General features: G+C 34.8%; 1 protein-coding gene across 5 annotated transcripts in view; it reads left to right on the top strand.

Moving 5' to 3' along the window:
• Positions 1 to 4,084: 4,084 nt before the first annotated feature.
• The window catches only part of LOC145284930 (ATP-dependent chromatin remodeler CHD8-like), a 181,019-nt gene continuing 165,261 nt past the window's right edge, over positions 4,085 to 19,842 (top strand). For 2 of the 5 annotated variants that reach the window (XM_080134026.1, XM_080134025.1), the window contains exon 1: positions 4,085 to 4,430. The gene's annotated coding sequence lies outside the window, so the exon portion shown is untranslated. Of the gene's footprint in view, positions 4,431 to 6,905; positions 7,107 to 19,842 lie in introns of those variants that run through there. The other 3 variants (XM_080134027.1, XM_080134028.1, XM_080134029.1) reach the window with 3 other exon arrangements.

Below are 19,842 nucleotides of genomic sequence, written 5' to 3'. Positions count from 1 at the left end.
CAAAGAAAAGGATAGAGGGTTGACATCAGTTAAACTGCGCACCATGTTAGCAGTCAACTACGCGAAGGTATTCTCAGGGACAAGTTGTATATATAGAGAGAGAAAGAATGAGAATGTCAATCCAGTTCATGGAGAGAGAAAGTGTATAAAGTGTACATACTGTTTGTTAGCTTTTTACCCCACATGGTAGCGAGTGGTGTGAAGCATGGGTGCTCGCCTCCCAAAAGGGAGGCGGCTGGTTCGCCGAACCTCTCAGCTCGAGAGCTGGTCCAAAAAGGCTGGAAACAGCTTGTCTCTTGCTTTTTTAGTTGTTTCCAGTGGTCTTTTGCGCATGTGTGGATTTCCGTTGAAAGGGAAGTGACATTGTCCATGTGTGCGTACGTGTGCGTATGTTAGCATGTGTGTGTGTATACACATGAATGTGAGTGTATGTACGCGAACGTGAATATATGTACATGTGTGGACGTGCGCGCATATGTATATGACAAGAAATATGGCTTGAGATGGTCGGTCCAGCACTCTGCACCCCGCATGACACAAACACTGCAGATATCCCTCATCTCACATTTTCTGACTAACACATAGTCTATCGTGCCATTTTTTATGAACCAGGATGCATCCAGGTCGTCTTGTATTTGTCCTTCTGCTGGAACACGGTGTTACCAATTTTAAAACCCATCTCTGAACAAAACTGTAACAACATCAGACCATTGCTATTACACTTGCCCACTCCGTGTTTACCCAGCACGTCCCAGGTTTCAAAATCTCTTCCCACTCTAGCATTAAAATCTCCAAGAATGAAGATCTTATCAGCAAAGGGAATGCACAAAGCAAGGTAGAAAGCAACCTTTTCATCTTTTGTTGCATCCATAGTGGGTGCATAGACACTCAAAAAAGTTGTATAACGACCATTTACCAGAGGTAACCTCATAGTCATGATCCGGTCACTCACACTACAGGGAAGTTCTTCTAGGCTAGAAAGAATTGATGCCTTTATAGCAAAAGCCACGCCTGATTCCCTTTTACATCCATCCGCTCTACCACTCCAGAAAATGGAGTAGGCCCCAGCCAACTCAGAAAACTGTCCCTCATCAGCCAGCCTGGTCTCAGACAGAGCAACTATGTCCATGTCATAATGTTGAAGTTCCTTAGATACAAGAGCAGATCTACGCTCTGGACGCATTATTGCTGACGGCAAATCAAGCAGCGTCCGCACATTCCAACAGCCGATGGTCATTGTCATATATTTCCTCGCAATAGCATGATGACGACCGGGTCTAGGCTGTGGAGCCCTGAAACACCTGCCGGGCCAGGCCCTGGAAATTCCAGTTCCCTTATTGACATTTACGTTTATAATCGTATTTTCCAACTTCATACATACATACATACATACATAAATTTTCAAACAAAACCGATTAAAAAGCTTGCCCTATCTCTGCATACCCTTTATGTAAAATTTCAAATTTTTAGACCAGAAATTGTCTGAGTAATTTGGTAGAGACTGCAGGGGTAAATTTTTTTTAAATTTTGACCCCTATTATGATCCCTTAACATTTATTGTTTTGGTCGGAAATCAAGTTATTAAGTTAGATCTGTGTCCAAGGAACCTATACGTAAAATTTTAATTATTTATATCCAAAATTGGTGGAGGAGTTTGGTAGAGTTCTCAAAGGTCAAATCGTTGAACTTTGACCCCTTAACAGCCAAATTTCTGGCCGAAAACGGATTAGAAAGATTTTCCCAAATCTCTATACCCTGTATATCAAATTTCGAGTCTGTAGACTGAAAATTGACAGAGTTATTGTGTTGGATAATGTACACAGACAGACAGACAGACAGACAGACAGACACACACACACACACTTTCACTTTTATAGATGACTACATACAGTGATAGAAGAGGCATCAAGGATCAAAAATGGGTATGTTACATTTTGAACAGGGGTGATTTATTAAAATGTAGGGTCTGTGTACGTGTCCGCTCTCCAAAGAATGGAAATAAAAGACTAAAACTTTTACAAAGGTTTTTTTTTTTTTATATAGAATTGCATTAGAATACTTTGATAAGTATGTTTCAGTTTGAACAGGAATGGTAAAATAAAATTGCGGAGTCTGCATTCGTACCTGGCCTCCACAGAATGGAAATATGCCACAAACTTTAAAAAGGACCTTTGATATCTATTTGCGTAAGTATACTTTGATAAGCATGTTTTAGTTTGAAGACGGATGGTATAATAAATTTACGGGGTTTGCGTTTGTGCCTGACCTCTATAGAATGGAAATATGTCACAAAGTACACCAAGGGTTTATTTTTAATATAGATCCATGTAAGAATATTGTGATAAGCGTGTTTCAGTTTGAACAGGTGTGGTATAATACACTTATGGGGTCTACCTAGCTTCCATAGAATGGTTTTTAATTTTTTTTACTAAAATATAGTGTAAGAAAAATAAGTTGTTTGTGAGGAATATCAAATCTAATTTAGGTGACTGAAATAGGATTTGACCAAATTTTAAATAATTTATGATAAAACTGGAAGGTTTAAATTATTTAGTATTATTTTCTGTCCGTGTGTTCTTGTCCCCTTTAAGTAACTGATTTTTTCTTTAAATATCAAAGTTACTTAAAGGCGTTTAGTTTACCTCTTCATTTTTTATCATAAATTATTAAAATATTGGTCAAATCCTATTTCAGTCACTTAAATTGGCTTCAACAATATTTCCAAATAACTTATTTTACTTAAACTATATTTTAGTAAAAAATAAATAAATAAAGATCATTTATATTTTAGATGGCAATTCAGTACATATTATTAAATAAATAAAACAATTAAATAATGAGGTAGATAGAGTAGGCCAAAGTAAAACACAAGGTCAATTTTATGAGGTATGAATTAAGATTGTGATAGGCGAGAATTACTTCAGTCGAAAAGGATTTGTTCTCTGACTGATGAGGAAAGAGCAGATACTGAATTTTTAATTCATTATTAGAAAAATGTGAGCATGAAAAGTAATATGGTTAAGATTAAGCTTAGAAAAGTAAAAGAACTAGTTGTTAAAACTGGAAAAGAAAAAGACAAGATATTATAGTAAAAAATAATTTATAACTTAACATATTGTAGCATTAAGAATTTATACATAATGTTAAATTGAATTAAAAAAAATCTTAATGCTGCAATATTTTCAGTTATAAATTGAATATATTTTTTACTAGAATATCTTGTCTTTTTCTTTTCCAGTTTTAACAACTAGTCCTTTTACTTTTCTAAGCTTAATCTTAACTATATTACTTTTCATGCTCTCATCATCATATATATATATATATATATATATATATATATATATATATATATACACCACTACATGCCACGCGGTGACAATTTTTTTATATTATTTTTTTAGTTTTATTATATAAAAAAGAACAGTTGGGTTGCTCTACAACAGTGAATAATTTTTTTTGTCATAATTAACAAGTCTTCCATATATATACCTATTTACTATGCCTCCCCACGGGACAGAGTTAGACACCAGGGTCGTTTTTTAACGTGGAGAAAAGGTACAAAAATAAAAATTGTCTCAGTCGTGAAGGATTTCTCCTCCACCGAAAGAGCTGTGTTAAAAAGAAGTTTGGAAGATTTGCTAATTATAACAAAAAACAGAAAATTATTCACTGCTGTAAAGCAGTCCAACTGTCATTTTTTTATATAATAAAACTAAAATAATAATATAAAAATTGTCACCACGTGGCCATTAAAAAAGGATAAAAAATATAATCAATATTTTAAACTTTAGCTGAAATCATCTTGATTGACTAATATACATATATATAATATATATATATATATTATATTATATTTTATATATATATATATATATATATATATTATATCTATATATATATTATATTATATTATATTCTATATATATATATATATATATATATATATATATATATATATATATATATATATATATATATATATATATATATATATATATATATATATATATATATATATATATATATATCGGTTACCTGTCCCATAAAGACAGTACATCCGGGGACTTTTCAATCTCTCTGCTTTGATTGGTTGATTTTTGCAGCCTGTGTGCGACGTTCTTCAAATCGCTTACGTCCTTGCAAAGCACACGGGAACTGTATACACAGGATTACTTTTCATTATTTTATATTTTAATAATAACTTTTACCGCAAAATTATTATTTTTCTCGTTTCTTTTATTTTTCGATGACAGTAACTATTGAATTTACCTACTTTTTTCCTTTTTTCTTTTACGGAAGAGGAAAGTCGATACACCAATCAGAGTTGTTGTTACAAAGGCTTTGCATTATGCAAAGATTCTTACTAGCCATTCTGAAAACTAGTAATTTACTCCTTTAAATTTGGTATTAATCTTTGACCACGACACCAGGTAAGTAACAAATCTATATATTATAAGTCATTATTTTATTTTATATCGTTTTATATTGTTTAAAAAGGGGGGATCGTTGCTAGAAATTGATTTTCTCCGTTATAGAATTGATTATACGGCTGGTCAAATAATGAGGGATCAGTTTTTAATGCTGGGTTATATGTACATTGATCACTCATTTCTTGTCCAGGTACTGTTTTTTTGTTTACTACTTAGACTCATAGAATTTAAAACTTTTTCCTCAAGTCTTCGGATTCTTAATCCAAATCATGCCGTATTTGGGTTCAGATTTCAGTTTATTATCAAGGAGTAGAAGTAATATCCTTAGTGTTCAATTAAAAAAAACAAAGAATTTTCTCGATTTCCTTCCACCATTGTGATGTTTAATTCTAAATATCTGATCTTTATTCTTTTATTGTCTGAAATGTATTTATACGTTCAGATCTGCATCTGCACTAAACCGAAAGCAATGGACGTTTATTTTATTTTATTTTTCTCTTTTAAAATTGAAGGTTACAATTTGATATTTATCTAAATAATCTAGCATATATTTATATAATGAGCGCGTAATTAATTCTCCTTCCATTTCCATGTGTCACAATATCACCCTGTGGAAACCAACTCTTATTTACCGACAACGAGGAAAACGTATGGGTCTATTTTTATTCGATTTTTATTTCTTTTTATTTATTAAACAGAACAAAAACACCTAAATTTCTTAACGTTCATCTAAAATTAGATTCCATTTTCATTATTAATTTCTCTTTATATTAAAAAAAGAATTAAAAAAAAAATCGTGACCCCCCCCCTCCCTCTCCAACGTTCAGTGTTTTGATTCACAAAACAAAACAACTTTGGATATTTTCGCATTCGTTTACTATTCTTTTTCAATGGATACCCTCCTTTTTTTTTTGTTCATTGTTTAAAACAACTTTCAATGCAACCGATTTTCCCTTTTATTATTTCTAACACAAGTTTGAACATTTCGTCAATTTCAATTTTTTTTTTTAAACCCTGTCACATAACGACAAAAATCGTTTTTTTTTTTTTTTGTTTTTGTAAATTTCTAATTGCTCCCGACTTCAACACGCAGGAATTTAAATGTAATGTAAAACTTTTTGCTGCACACCTCTTCACTCAAGAGGGCCCCCTATAAATCTTTTTTTTCCATGGTTAGAAACGTTGGTGAACGACGATATTGAACGTTTAAAAAATAACGCGGATCACTCTCTGCATTACACCAAGTTGTAGTACGAGTACAAGCTACACATGGGTAAGCCAAAAGGAGCACCAAGTTGTAGTACGAGTACAAGCTACACATGGGTAAGCCAAAAGGAGCACCAAGTTGTAGTACTAGTACAAGCTACACATGGGTAAGCCAAAAGGAGCACCAAGTTGTAGTACGAGTACAAGCTACACATGGGTAAGCCAAAAGGAGCACCAAGTTGTAGTACGATGGGTAAGCCAAAAGGAGCACCAAGTTGTAGTACTAGTACAAGCTACACATGGGTAAGCCAAAAGGAGCACCAAGTTGTAGTACTAGTACAAGCTACACATGGGTAAGCCAAAAGGAGCACCAAGTTGTAGTACGAGTACAAGCTACACATGGGTAAGCCAAAAGGAGCACCAAGTTGTAGTACGAGTACAAGCTACACATGGGTAAGCCAAAAGGAGCACCAAGTTGTAGTACTAGTACAAGCTACACATGGGTAAGCCGAAAGGAGCACCAAGTTGTAGTACGAGTACAAGCTACACATGGGTAAGCCAAAAGGAGCACCAAGTTGTAGTACGAGTACAAGCTACACATGGGTAAGCTAAAAGGAGCACCAAGTTGTAGTACGAGTACAAGCTACACATGGGTAAGCCAAAAGGAGCACCAAGTTGTAGTACTAGTACAAGCTACACATGGGTAAGCCAAAAGGAGCACCAAGTTGTAGTACTAGTACAAGCTACACATGGGTAAGCCAAAAGGAGCACCAAGTTGTAGTACGAGTACAAGCTACACATGGGTAAGCCAAAAGGAGCAAGAGTGCACTGATCCGCGTTATTTTTTAAATCGTATTTCCACGTTATGTTTTTTTATTCAATTGTAAAGTTAAAGTACAGAATAGGTACAAAACACCCTCCCTATGTTAAGAATGGCTTTTTAAATTATAGCGGTTATTATTTCAGTACGGATCACTCTCTGCATGAGTACCCTGTCCCTACACTTAATTGTTTGTTCTAGCAGTGGCGGAGAAATCTTTCTAGACGGAGGTGATTTTTTTTGTTCCATTCTAGAGTAGGGAGGGGGGGGGACTATATTTTCCTGATTAAAAACCGATCTTGTATCTAAATCTGTCCTCGTGGGGAGGCAGTAAATAGGAACCACAAAAACCAGTACGAAATAATCAGCTTCTTGAGGTTGAAGATTCTATCCTCACCACAGATAATGACGAAGAATGACTTAAATTAACTTTTTTCTTTTTTATTCAGTTCCGGCTGGCGGAACAAGAATGATCTACCATAGTGGATCAAATAAAGGGGTTGGTACGAAATTCCGTATAGATTCTCGAGTTTGACTTGCAAGTCGTCATATTCGAAAAGATTTCTCCGGAGAAGGTCGACGACGACGACTAACATCGCCAGATGAGGACGAGAGTGTAAATCTAAATCACTTAGTTTTCAACACGGATTGTGAGTAAATTTTTACTTATTTTCTGCATCAACAATCACTTTTAAAATGACGACTTTTAAAGGTTTCCGGGTATGCCTCAAACGAATATCTAATTTAAAATTGCCGCAAATAAGTATGTCTGGAAATACCAGTGGCCATTGTTGTACTCGCAAGTGCGTCAAAAATATGCGCACTTGCGAGTACAACAATGGCCACCCCGGTGTTAACATAAGGAATTACATTGCTTAATGCTTAATATCCATAAACTACTAATTTGCGGCAATTTTAAATTCGACATTCGTTTTCAGCATACCCGAAAACCTCTAAGATGGGAAGTAAGTAAAAATTTACCAAACCATGTTTTTGTGCATCCCATTGTTCTATTTTTTTAAATTTCTTATGAAGCTATTTTCGCGGTATAATCTAGTGTTTGATTTTGATTTTTTTTTTGTTTTTTTTTTTTTGTTTCGTAGCGATTGTATTATTGTTGTAGGAAATACGATAAACTCGGAATCGTCTTACTTTTTATGCTCATTCGTCAAGCAGAAGCACGTGCGTATATAAATGTTCATTATTTTCATGTATGTAAAATAAAATAAACCCTTTGCCAAAGGGTCCCTTTGGAGTCGTCATTCAACGTGGACAATTAGAAGTTTTATGAAAATGTATATTCATATTTTAGTGTGTGTGTGTGTGTGTGTGTGTGCGTGCGTCATATATATGTGTGTGTGTGTGTGTGTGTGTGAGAGAGAGAGAGAATGCTTATTTGCTATTCTTGTTGCGCTTTCTTTCCATTCAACTGTCTAATCTTTTGAAAACGTTCGAATATGGTATTAAATAAAATATGCAGAAATATGTTTGAATCAGAATAGGCCACTTGAAGTCCGTAGCAAGCAGTATTAATTGTTTTTTTTTTTTCTAAAATAAAAAAAAAAAGCCAATATCTCGCAAAGTAATGTAGAAACAAAAAACAAAGAAGAAAAAAAATCCAAACCGTGAAACAATAACATTTTATTATTTTATGCAAAAAATAATGCAAATTTTTTATTTGGTACTGCTTGCTGCCGACTTCAAGTCGCCTGTTCTTCTGATTTAACTATTTGGTATTATTATACAAACACCGTGACAGCGTTAGGGTTAGGGTTGGGGTTAGGGTTGGGGTTGGGGTTAGGTTTAGGGTTAGGGGTAATTCGCTGTCACGGTGTTTGTAGTTTTACCAACTATTTTTCTTTTAAATAGAATATTTTCAATTTTTTTAAAGTCAATTGTTAAATGAAAAAAAAGGTACTTCTGAAAAATACGGATCGTGCTCAAACACATTCTTCACATGTTGAGGAAAAGGCGGTTGATAACTGGTTTGTACTTTCACCTAACAATTTAATAAACAAAAGCTACCGTTAAAATTTATTTTAAAAAATCTGATCTAAAAAGATATCACTGTTTGTATCAATAATTTAAAAAAATAAACTTTATGCTGTATTCTCATTATAGTTAACCTCCCTCTAAAATTCACATTTGCGTCCTCATTGACTCGCACCGCCTGCGGCGCCTGCCTCGTCTCACAAGAGCAAAGTTAGACACAAGATCGATTTTCAATGTGGAAATCGGTGCTTGCTAAGCTATAGTCGACAAATCGATTTTTAAATGTATCGTTTTAAGCAAAATATGTCGAAAATAGTAATATATCCAAAAATTACGAAAATTCATCGAGTAGAACTGCTTTTGTGTTTTTAGTTTAAAAAAAAATCGTCTCCATTGTATCCTCTTGACGTACATATTCCAACAAACCCGCTTAGCAATAAGATCTCATCTCTTCTTCACTGATGTCCATAAATGCCAGAAAGCTTTCTATTCTAATAGTTTCTTCCATCGAACAGCTAGACTTTGGAATTCCCTTCTTGCTGCCTACTTCTCTAGGTGTATCAGAATTTTTTGGGAATTTTTGACACCCATAACACGAAACTGCGAATAAAATATAAAAAAACTCGTAATTTCTCTTTTAAAAGTGGATTGTTTATTTTCTTTATGGATTATATTCCAAAATAAACTATTAAAGTTGTATAAAAAGTAATAGAAATATTATTTTTTATTTAAAAAAAAACAGTGTAAAATTAAAATACTAAAATGAAATAAACATATTTTAATTTTTCAAGGTAGGTTTTTTTTGTTATTTTTGATTATTTGTATTTTTTCCGGTTTTCTTTTTTTTTTTTTTTTTCATTAGTCTGCGTCTGTTATGACGCTCGACTGACACCGATAATTGCCGGTCTCGCCCGATCCATGCTTGATGGGAATTCACGAGAATTCGGGTCAAATTATGCAAGAGTACAAAAAAAAAAAAAAGTTTATCGTTATGGACATATTTTGGATTACTTGTGTCACGGCGTTAATATTTGTAATATTGACGCCATGACACAAGTAATTCAAAATATGTTTCGGAGTTATGTCCCCTGCGTGCAGACTCCTACTGTCTACCTAAAAACGTTTAAGAAAAATGCGATTTTACCCAATTTTCTGTAAAAATTACTTTTAACTAGAAATAACTTTTTACTCTATTTTTCGTTATTTTTGGATATATTACTATTTTCGGCATGACAATTAAGTACATGATATTGTTTTTGCCTCAAACAACATATTTAAAAAATCGATCTGTTTAGTGTATCTTAATAAACACTAAAAATCCATTAAAGAATAACCGTCGGTACCTTCTTACGAGTGAACGTGATTCATACTACTACTACAGATCGTAAACACTTTATCTTCGAAAGGAGACTGTAAAGTTGGGTAAGTTCGATCCGTCTTCAAGCTTCCGTCCGATTGTTAAATTATAGGTTCGTCGACTTTATTAAATATTTGCTTATGCTTCGTTTTTCTGTTTCTATATATTAATACTGTAATAGTACAGTATTAATATATAGTGTAAGTACCTTTAACGTACGTCTGTCACGGTTTCCAGGTTAATTATAAATTATTCGCTCGGGAGATCCTATTTATTAAAACGGAAGATAGAAAGTAATAACATACTGCAAATATTTACCAAATTACGCCACAGAACAATGAAAAAAAAAAGTCGCTTTTGGACAGTACGTGAAACTAAAATATATCTTCATGGTCTTCTGGCTAGAATTCCAAGGGCAGTATATGTTGTTTAAAAATGGTATAATGATATCGTGGAGTTTCCGTTTGTGCCGAGCAACCTCCTATAAAGATATTGGAGATAAACCGTAATAACCAAATGTATTCTTACACTACATTAAATAGATTAGTTAGTTTTAACAAAAGGGCTCCTTTTGGCCCAGATCAAAGTGTAGTATCTGTTCTTCAGATGCGGCACTTCCATTTCTCGTTCTTTTTCAGTGGAGGAGATATCCTTCACGACTGAGACCATTTTTATTTTTGTACCTTTCTCCACGTTAAAAAAACGACCCTGGTGTCTAACTCTGTCCCATGGGGAGGCATTGTAAATAGGTACAATAATATCGTGGAAGTCTCTGCTGCTGAACGTCCACAAAATGTTCAGCAACAACATGTTCCATGTGAAAGATGCCACTGTGGCATGTCCACAGGTCGAACCAATGAATCTGTGATTTCTTTCTCCTGTTTACTTGCCCCCCCCCCCCACGAGAGTCAACAAGATGTCGGTAGAATCACGCTCACTCCCGGAATGTGTTCCCAAAGTGGACTCCACGCACGGCTCCCTGAGGGGGGCTCCGCAAGGCCTTTCTTAAAGAATACGAATTGCTTTATATGGAAAAATTAAATGGCCGCAAACACTTATTCTTTTTTATTGGAAAGAGATATGATACATAACTACAAGTAAAGTGCTTCTTCACGATGGTTCATGAAAAGTAAATAAAAAAATAAATTTAAAAAAGTGGTTGTAAATACGAAAATATAGTAAAATTATGAACAGAAAATTTGAAATGTTTTTCATATTTATTATAGAAATTATCTTGTTACTGCTCTGTGAAAAAACGCCGCTTCTACAAAATTGGGACGAGATTTTGTAGTCGATAAACGGAGTTTTCAGATAAAAGGCAATGGTTTCAACTGATTTTTTTTTCAATTCTAATGAGTTACAATGGTAGTTTCCAAATTATGCAGTCGGAATTACCTGAATATTACTGAATTATTAAACAAAACTTTGTATTAGCAAGTGAAATATTGCCGCCATCTTGTTTGAATCTAAACGGAAAATTACCTTCCTTTTGAACTCTCCTGTGTTTTACGATCGTTTTCTTCAAATTTTATTTTTTATTTTCTTTAATAAATTTTCTACCCTATCGATTTTCATAATTGTTTGATATAATCATCTTAAAAATACAACGAATACGTTGTTACCATTGTTTTCATGTGAAATTTAGTATTACAAGTTCTGAAATCTCGTCCCAATAGTGGAAGCACTGTAAAAACTTTGCCATGCTCAGTGGCAGTGCTCACAGGGCTCCATGGTGTCCTGAAGTGTGGGAAACCCTGCTATAGGCTATAAACATTAATAATAATAATAATAATAATAATAATAATAATAAAAAATAATAATAATAAAGAAAATGTCCTCAGTCTTTGAGGATTTCTCAACTGGCTGGAGAACAGATTAGTAACAGTTTCCATACTCTCAAGCTTGTATATCGGAGTGAAATATGATTCTGCCTGGCGAGAATGCGCCCTCGACGTGACCGATTACATCAAATTGCACTCATCCGGGGTGCCTCTCTTTTGAGGGAGCTGGATTCATCCACTGTAAATAAACTGATCTGGTATTACCTTGCTACATTTAGAAGGGCAAATGAACAGTTACTACATGTTCATCTTCAAAAGACCGGATTAAAAACAAAACGTGATTTCTTTTCACAAATTGTGATAATCGTGGGGGGGGGGGGTCTTTTCTTACAAAAAAGAACATAAAAAAAATTTTTATTCATTGTTCTCCGTTTTTAAATGCGATCTTTAATGACGTCACATCTTGTCGCAAATTGTTCACGCTTCGTTTTCGATAACATTTACTATGAGTTTTTTTTTTTAATTTTTTATGTAACAAATAAGCCATTTCCTTTTAAGATCCCAAGTTGAAATGTTTTTATTTATTTATTTTCAACAGTATGGCGCTAACGTTTTCTTTTGTTTCATTTTAAACCTTTCTCTTTTTTTTTCATTTGTAGTTTTTTTCCTCCGTCGTTCTTTTTATGCTTTTCTTTCTATCCACCATTTTAAAAAACATTCTGTTGACATTCTTTTTAACGTACGAAACTGTCGCGTGTTTATCTCCATGGCTTGTATATTTGCGATTTATTTACAATCAATGCCCTAAACTCAACCAAGGAGAACACGTCTTATTTTTATTTTTTATTTTTATTCCATTTTCACCCCAAACAAGGCACAGTGCCTCTTTGATGTAGGGGGTTACTATCTGGGACATAATTTGCAGGGATACTATGTAGGGAGTTGAGCAGCAAGATCTGTTTACATTACACTTTAATTTCTGCATGTCAGTAAAGTCAGAGAAACAAAAAACCCGGAAGGAAATTCCAAAATCTAGCAGTTCTAGGGAAGAAGCTTTTCTAGCGATTTCTGTGTATTTTACTGGTTGTCGGATTTGTCTGGGATATTTACGTCGAGGAGATACAAGTGCTTATAGTTCGTCGGAGCAGGAGCACCTACCGTTAAAATATTCGTGAAACAGGCAGGGATTTGTCGTTTCACGAGTGAAGCCACTAAAAAAAAAAAAAAAAACTTTAGTCGTTTTATAACTTTACTTCCGTGGAAATTCCACGTGGGTATCCTTCTCCTTCATCTGTTGCGCTTAAAATTATTTGCATTCCATGGAAGCTCGTCACTAACGCAGTCCGACTCCCCATAATATTATTTTACCATCTTTTATTCAAACTGAGATATACTTAAATAAATATTCTGATTAATGTCGTTCCTGTACTTATGCAGAATACGGACCGTGCTTTTTGTTTTATTTTATTTTTTTTTTCAGACAAGATTTTAAAGTTAATTTTTTTTTTTTTTTTTTTTTTTTTTCCGGTATCTTTTTATTAAATTCTTATGTGAAAGTACAGATTAGTTACAAAACAGTCTTGTCCCCATGTTAAGAATATATTTCTAAATAACTATTATTTCAGCATGGTCAGTATTCAGCATAAATACCGTAGTTTCAGAATATATTTGCTTAAGGTAGGTATGACACTAATAAAGGTGAAATTTTCGACCCCATAACAAATAAGTCAAAACTTGTAAAATTTTAATTGTTGCAATATTCTCAAGAAGAAAGATTATAAAAAAAATCTCATTTTGGTGGACCTGAAGAATCTTGCTATATATTATCTATTGTTTATAATTAATAGTTCCATTATATGTTATATTAATTATAAACAATAGATAATATATACAAGTAAGAAGTAAATATATATATATATATATTAGTGATATTTACAACTAGAAATAAAATAGGTTCAAGCTTCCTAAAATTCGTACCAGAATTATCTGCAAGGACTCGTGGCGCAGAGAACTTGGAAAAATGAATTGTAAAATGTGATATTCTCCTGAAGGTTGAAGGTTCAATCCTCAGTGTGGGCGACTGAAAAATACAATTGCGAATTACTTAGGACGTCTATCCAGTTATGACGGACGGAACAAGAGCATGCTACACCCGTGAAGTAAATAAAGGGTTCCGCTTGAAATTCCGTCCAAATTCCAGAGTTCAACAGAAACATTCCTGAGTTTGACAAGATACACCTGAAGAAGGTCGGAGGTTACATTGACCGAAACATTGAGGAAATCACACTCAAGATGAGAACAGTAGTCTGATGAATCCAAATTATCCGATTTTATTCATTTTTGTTTTTTAATTTAATATAAGGGGAATTCTGAACAAAAACCAAATATCTTTTTAAATTTGTTTTCGTCATTTGAGTTTTAAAAAATTTTTGATTAGTTACAAAAGTATTAGGAAAAAAAATGTAATTTTGTGTTAGATTTATTTTTTAATTCGTTTTATTTTTTTAAATATTTCTGCCCAATAAATTACCAGTACAAAAAGATATGAAAGAGTTTAACTTCATGCAAGAAATGTATTCTTTAAATCTTTATTAAAGCGTTATATTTGGTTTGTCTGCCTGTGTTGAAATTTTCTTCCACACTAACCTATCTCTGGACAGGTCTTTATTTATCCCTCCTTTTCTTGTCCATATTTATGACTTTTTTCAATGTTTTCTTTGTCATTCCCTTCTGAACTGATACCTCAACTGTTCTATGTTTTCTATCTCAAGGATCTATATCTATACTCTCAATATCAAATTTATATATCAAGGATCTCGTCTATATTCTCAAGGTGGTCATACCATCAAAGTCTTTTGTTCTTCACACATCTCTCTATACTGTCCAAATTTAATCTTCCTCTGATGTCCTCAGCTCGAAGCTTATCTTTAACACTTAAATTACATATCCATCATGCCATTCTCAGGTTTTACTTCCATACTGCATACACATACTTGATCGACTCTTCCCTTGATTTACAGTGGTGACACTGCTAGTTAGTAATAACAGAAGTTCTTTAAACTTAATTCACCCACTTCGAACTCTTCTTGCAATCATACAAGCACTTGCTCCAATTTGTATTCCGATAGTATCACCAAGATAACAAAGTTTCTTGACAATCTTGATAATGACGCAATCCAGATATGTTTTTTGTACATGAGTTCTCATCCATCCTACACTTGCATACAAACTGGTTATCATCTCTCAACCAATCAGTAATTCCACTGCGTTTCAATGTATACCTTACACTTGCAAGTACCACAAAAAAATGAAGTTGAATCCAAATCACTTTTTACAGATTTAGCAGGAAATTTCTCTTTCTCGGCGCTTTCTAACACTACAATCATCGATCATTACTTTGGTTTTGGTAACATTAACTTTTAAACTTTTACTTTCAGGTGATGTTTTTTTAAACAATCTCACAGTTGTATTTTCCAGGTTGGTGAAGTTTTGAGAAAAATAATTTCAAATAGTTATGTGTACAATTTAAAAAAAAAAATTTTTTTTTAAATTTTATTGTCTAAAAGAAACTAAACTAAAACATTTAAACAAAAATTTATTTTTTGATTTCGATAAATATTTTATCAATAGTAAAAAAAAGTGTATTTATCAAAATTAGGCTTAGGTGAGAAACAAGACACACAAGCTCTTGTATGATAGTTTTATTTTTTTATTTATTTATTTATTTATTTATTTTTTTTTTTTTTCAAAGATTTCAATAAAATATTTTTGTGTTTGGTATTCTGCACAACCACTTTATCCAACTCCTCTCACCTTTTTAAATTGAAACTTTTAATTAAAATAAAATGAAATGGCAGTTCAATAAAACATTAGAATCAAACCAGGCATAAACTCAAACAAAACCAATTCGCACACACCATTGAGGCTTGCATTCATGAATATCTGCGAGCTTAGAACTAATTTAAATGATGTTGAATCATTTAAATTAGCAAACTCTCTGGATATCTTGGCGCTAAGTGATACTAACCTACACTCCTCCATCCCCTCTAATCACTTTAACATGCCTGGGTATCTCCCACTTTGCAGTAAGGACTCACACAAACATATGCACAGACTTGGAATCCATATTCGAAACACCCTCCTCTTGACTAAAGAATCAAAACTAGAATTTGACGACTAGGTCTTTATGTGCTTTAGACTTGACCTGCAACATAGCGTTAGCTACTTATATTTTCTTTACCGATCCCCCTTGACACAGGAATGTACTCTAATCAACTAAGTCTCTTGACAGCATAGATATAGCACTCTACCTTAATACTAGCACGCAAGTACATTTTTGGTGACTTCATTGTCCACCACAGTAATTGGTTCGGTTTCTCTACTTACACAGATGCAGCTGGTAGCATAACACATAACTTCTCTATATCTCATTCCCTATCACAAACAGTTATGTTTCGAACACGTTCCCCAGACCAGCAAGATCAACAAACCTCACTTCTAGACCTATTTTTGACCGATGATTGTGTAATGAATGCCCATTGCACTCTCTGGAATGCTGATCACGCTGTGATAATGGTAGAAATCGCCCTAAATTCTCAACCAAAAGCTGAAGAGCCATTACTCAAAACAAGGTATAAGAAGGCTGACTGGGAAGCCATCAGGGATCTCATCAGAGATGCACCATGGAGAAATGTCTTTTCTCTTCCTGCAGAACCGTGCACAAATGAGATCAGTGAAGAGTTCAAAGCGAAGCTCATGTTCCTACACGGAAGTTCTATAGCAAACCCCACTCTCCCCAATGGTTTACTTTTACTTGTGTAGCTGCCATTGCTGAAAGGCAGCATGCATACTGCAAATTTATCCAACATAAATCTAGTACAGACAAAACTTTATAGAAGCTAGAATTGTAAGAAAGAAATAGTGACAGGTAAGAGAAAATACACCAAAACCATCAGAAAACGCATTGAAGTGCAGAAATTGGGAACTCGGGATTTCTGGAAAATCTACAATGTAGTAAATAATGAGCAATCAGCAATTCTCTCACTATCCAACAATCATGAGGTTGTTTGCATGGCAACCGAGAAGGCTAACGTGCTTGCCAATCGGTTTGCTTCAAACTACAAACCATTCCCTCTGATTTTCCTTTGTGGACTGACACCACACTAGATGATCTGAAAATCACTCAAGTGCATCATATCATAAAAAACCTAGACACCTCGAAAGCATGTGGACCTGATCTCATCCTGACTGTACTATTAAAAAAATGCGCTGCTGAGATTGCTGCAATCCTCTCCGACAAATGCCGTAACGAATCTTGCTTTCCTGACTGCTGGAAAACTGCTTCTATGATACCAGTTTACAAGAATTCTGGTAAAAGAACTGACCTATTAAATTATCGCCCCATTAGCCTCTTCCCATTTTTCACCAAAACTAGTCCATCGCCTTACAATTGCTAAACTTCTGACTGACCAACAATATGGAGTAAGGCAAGCCCGTTCTACAGCAGATATCCTAACTATAATCTCTGAATGTATATACCATACATTGGACAAAGTAGGAAAGGTGAGGGCAGTAGTCCTAGATATAGGCTTTTGACAGGCCTTAGCATGATGGTGTTCTCAGGAAAATCAGATTATATGGTATCACTGGACAAATACTTGACATAAATCCTTTTTAAATAAGAGAAGAATCCTGTTGTCCTTGACAGTCGTACATCTAAACAATATGATAGAAATACGAGTGTAGGGGTCTATCGTTGAACTTTTCTTCCTAACATTCATAAATGACCTCCCTGATAAAATTGTCTCTGCGATCGGTATATTTGCTGATGACACCACATTTTATAACCAGCACGAGGGAAAAACAAATGAACACACATCTAAGGAGATGGCAGAAACACTAGAGGAAGACCTCCACTCTGTAGTAGGATGGGGGCAAAAACGGATGGTTACATTCAATGATGCCAAAACTAAGCTTGTCTCCTTCAATAATTACAAGAAACCTTCTCAGCCACCAATAGCTATGGCTAAAGAAACATTACCTGAAAATGCTTAATGTTCACAGGGAACATGAGTTGGAACAGATATATTGAGTGCATTGCCAAGGCTGCTGTGAAGAACGTTACTAGAAAGTTACTTACACCTGAAAGTATCCTGTACCTATATAAGGCCACCATTTGCCCATGTATGGAGTATTGTTGTTATATTTGGGCTGGTGTATCTGCTGCTGGTCTCTCAATCCTGGACAGGGTTCAAGAGTTGCCAACCTGATACTCCTGAACTGTCATCTCTGCTTCAACCTCTGTCCCACTGACGAAATGTTACATCCCTTTGCCTGTTTTACAAGTATTTTAATGGTGGATGCTCTGAACTACAAGCCCTTGTACCCCCTCGACGTAAATACCCCTGTCAAACTCGACAAGCAGCAAAATCTCACCTCTGATCCCTGGATGTAGAGATCCCTGGATGTAAGAACGCCTTCTACTCTAGCAGTTCTGGGGAAGAAATTGTTAGACTCTGGAATTCCCTTCCGGGTTCCTGTTTCCCCAACTGTACTGACAAATAGAAGTTCAAGTGTAATGTGGACAGACATCTTGCTGCTCAACTCCCTACATAGTATCTCTGCAGTAGCTCCTGACATCGAAGTGGCACTGTGCCTTGTTTGGGGTGAAAATATTAAAAAAAAAAAAAAAAAAAAAAAGTTTTAATTCAGTCAAATAGAAACATTGCGAAATAGAGCTTTTGTTGTTTATTTCTGGTCAGTCATCCAAAACATTGTGAGGAATACTATACAAGTCTAGTAGTCTGAATAATACAAATTACATGCCCCTAATCTGAATTCGTAGCACCGGACTGACATCAGTGGACTTTTTTCTACCCAAACAATTATTAACAATGTTTTTTTTTGGGGGGGGGGTTTAATGTTTTACATATTTCAAACTGATATAAAAATTATTGCACAATAAAAATAATTAAAACAAAAATCATTTTTCTTATTTCAAGACAGTAAAAATTCATCTTTTACTTGAAAAACCTCCATATATTTGCATTTCTGCCCATATATCTATTTACTTTATTATACATACTGAATGCGCCATAGCTTATAATTTACTTTCAATTTAACCTATACTGTATTGTACTTCATATAAAAAATGACGTTACTTGTATCTACATTGAAGATACATCTTAACCCTCCTGCCATCTGAAATATTCAGAGCTTGGGCAACAAAATTTTTAGTTAATTCTTAATATCAAGCATTCTCTAATGTGTTATCCTATTCCTAAACCATAAATATAGCTGCTTCCACTGCATGAACTCTTACTCACCCCCTCCTCCAGTAACAATGACATAGCAATGTCCCTTAATCACTTTGAGGAGTATTATTTTTCAGATATATAACCTTTACAAATGAACCCAGTAACATTAACAGAAATACCTGGATTAGGATCCAGGCGCGGGCAAACCCTCTCTGTGCTGATTGACCCATAGATCTTCCCAGGTCATTCGTCTGGAAGGAAAACTCTCAAACTAAACCTAAGGGGAGGGAGGCCTCTTCAGTCTTCCTAGAGCTGATGACTCAAAAAAATTACCGGTCTGCAAACCTAAACTGCTTAAGGAGTAGATAGGCACTGTCTATCGCCCGGCTTCCATACTCCTTTGTCTATTAGCCAGGCGTAGAGGTCGAATCACACAACTTCGACGGAAACTCTGTGATCGATCTTGTTTCCTGACTAGGGCAATGAACGCCATTTTCCCCACTCCCAACACACCCCATCCCTTTAAACTGGGCACTTGGAAGTGCTTGAATGCTGTAATGCCAGTGCAAGTAGATTGGGTTGACCATCGTCTGATGGGTTGAGGGTACTGGATTGACAGTTCCTGGCTGCTGTTCCAGACTGGTAGTACAGGAACCCTAACTCTTTGGTAGCGCTTGGAGTGGCTGCTCCATCAACAGTTGAATAATATTGGGATGTTTGTAGTGCCATGTCGCGCATGGAAAGGGACCCTGCACTCATCCCCGGTGGGCTTTCCTGGGGCCACAATTATAGTAGATGGAAAGTCAACTGATGGTCTATTTGTGTTGCATGTCTGGTATTCTGCATAACCATTTGTTCAGCGCCCCTTACCTAAACTGAAACTTAAAAAAAATGACCGTACAATAAAAAATTAGGCTTAAACCAGGCCAAAACTCAAACAAAACCAATTTGTCTCCTCCCTTGAGGCTTGTATTTACGAACATCCGTGGGCTTAGAATTA

Source organism: Euprymna scolopes, chromosome 9 (assembly GCF_053919585.1).
Source record: "Euprymna scolopes isolate OS-2025 chromosome 9, ASM5391958v1, whole genome shotgun sequence".
Classification (NCBI taxonomy): domain Eukaryota; kingdom Metazoa; phylum Mollusca; class Cephalopoda; order Sepiida; family Sepiolidae; genus Euprymna; species Euprymna scolopes.
The sequence above is the reverse complement of the archived record's forward strand: the minus strand, read 5'-3'. Positions and strand labels throughout refer to the sequence as shown.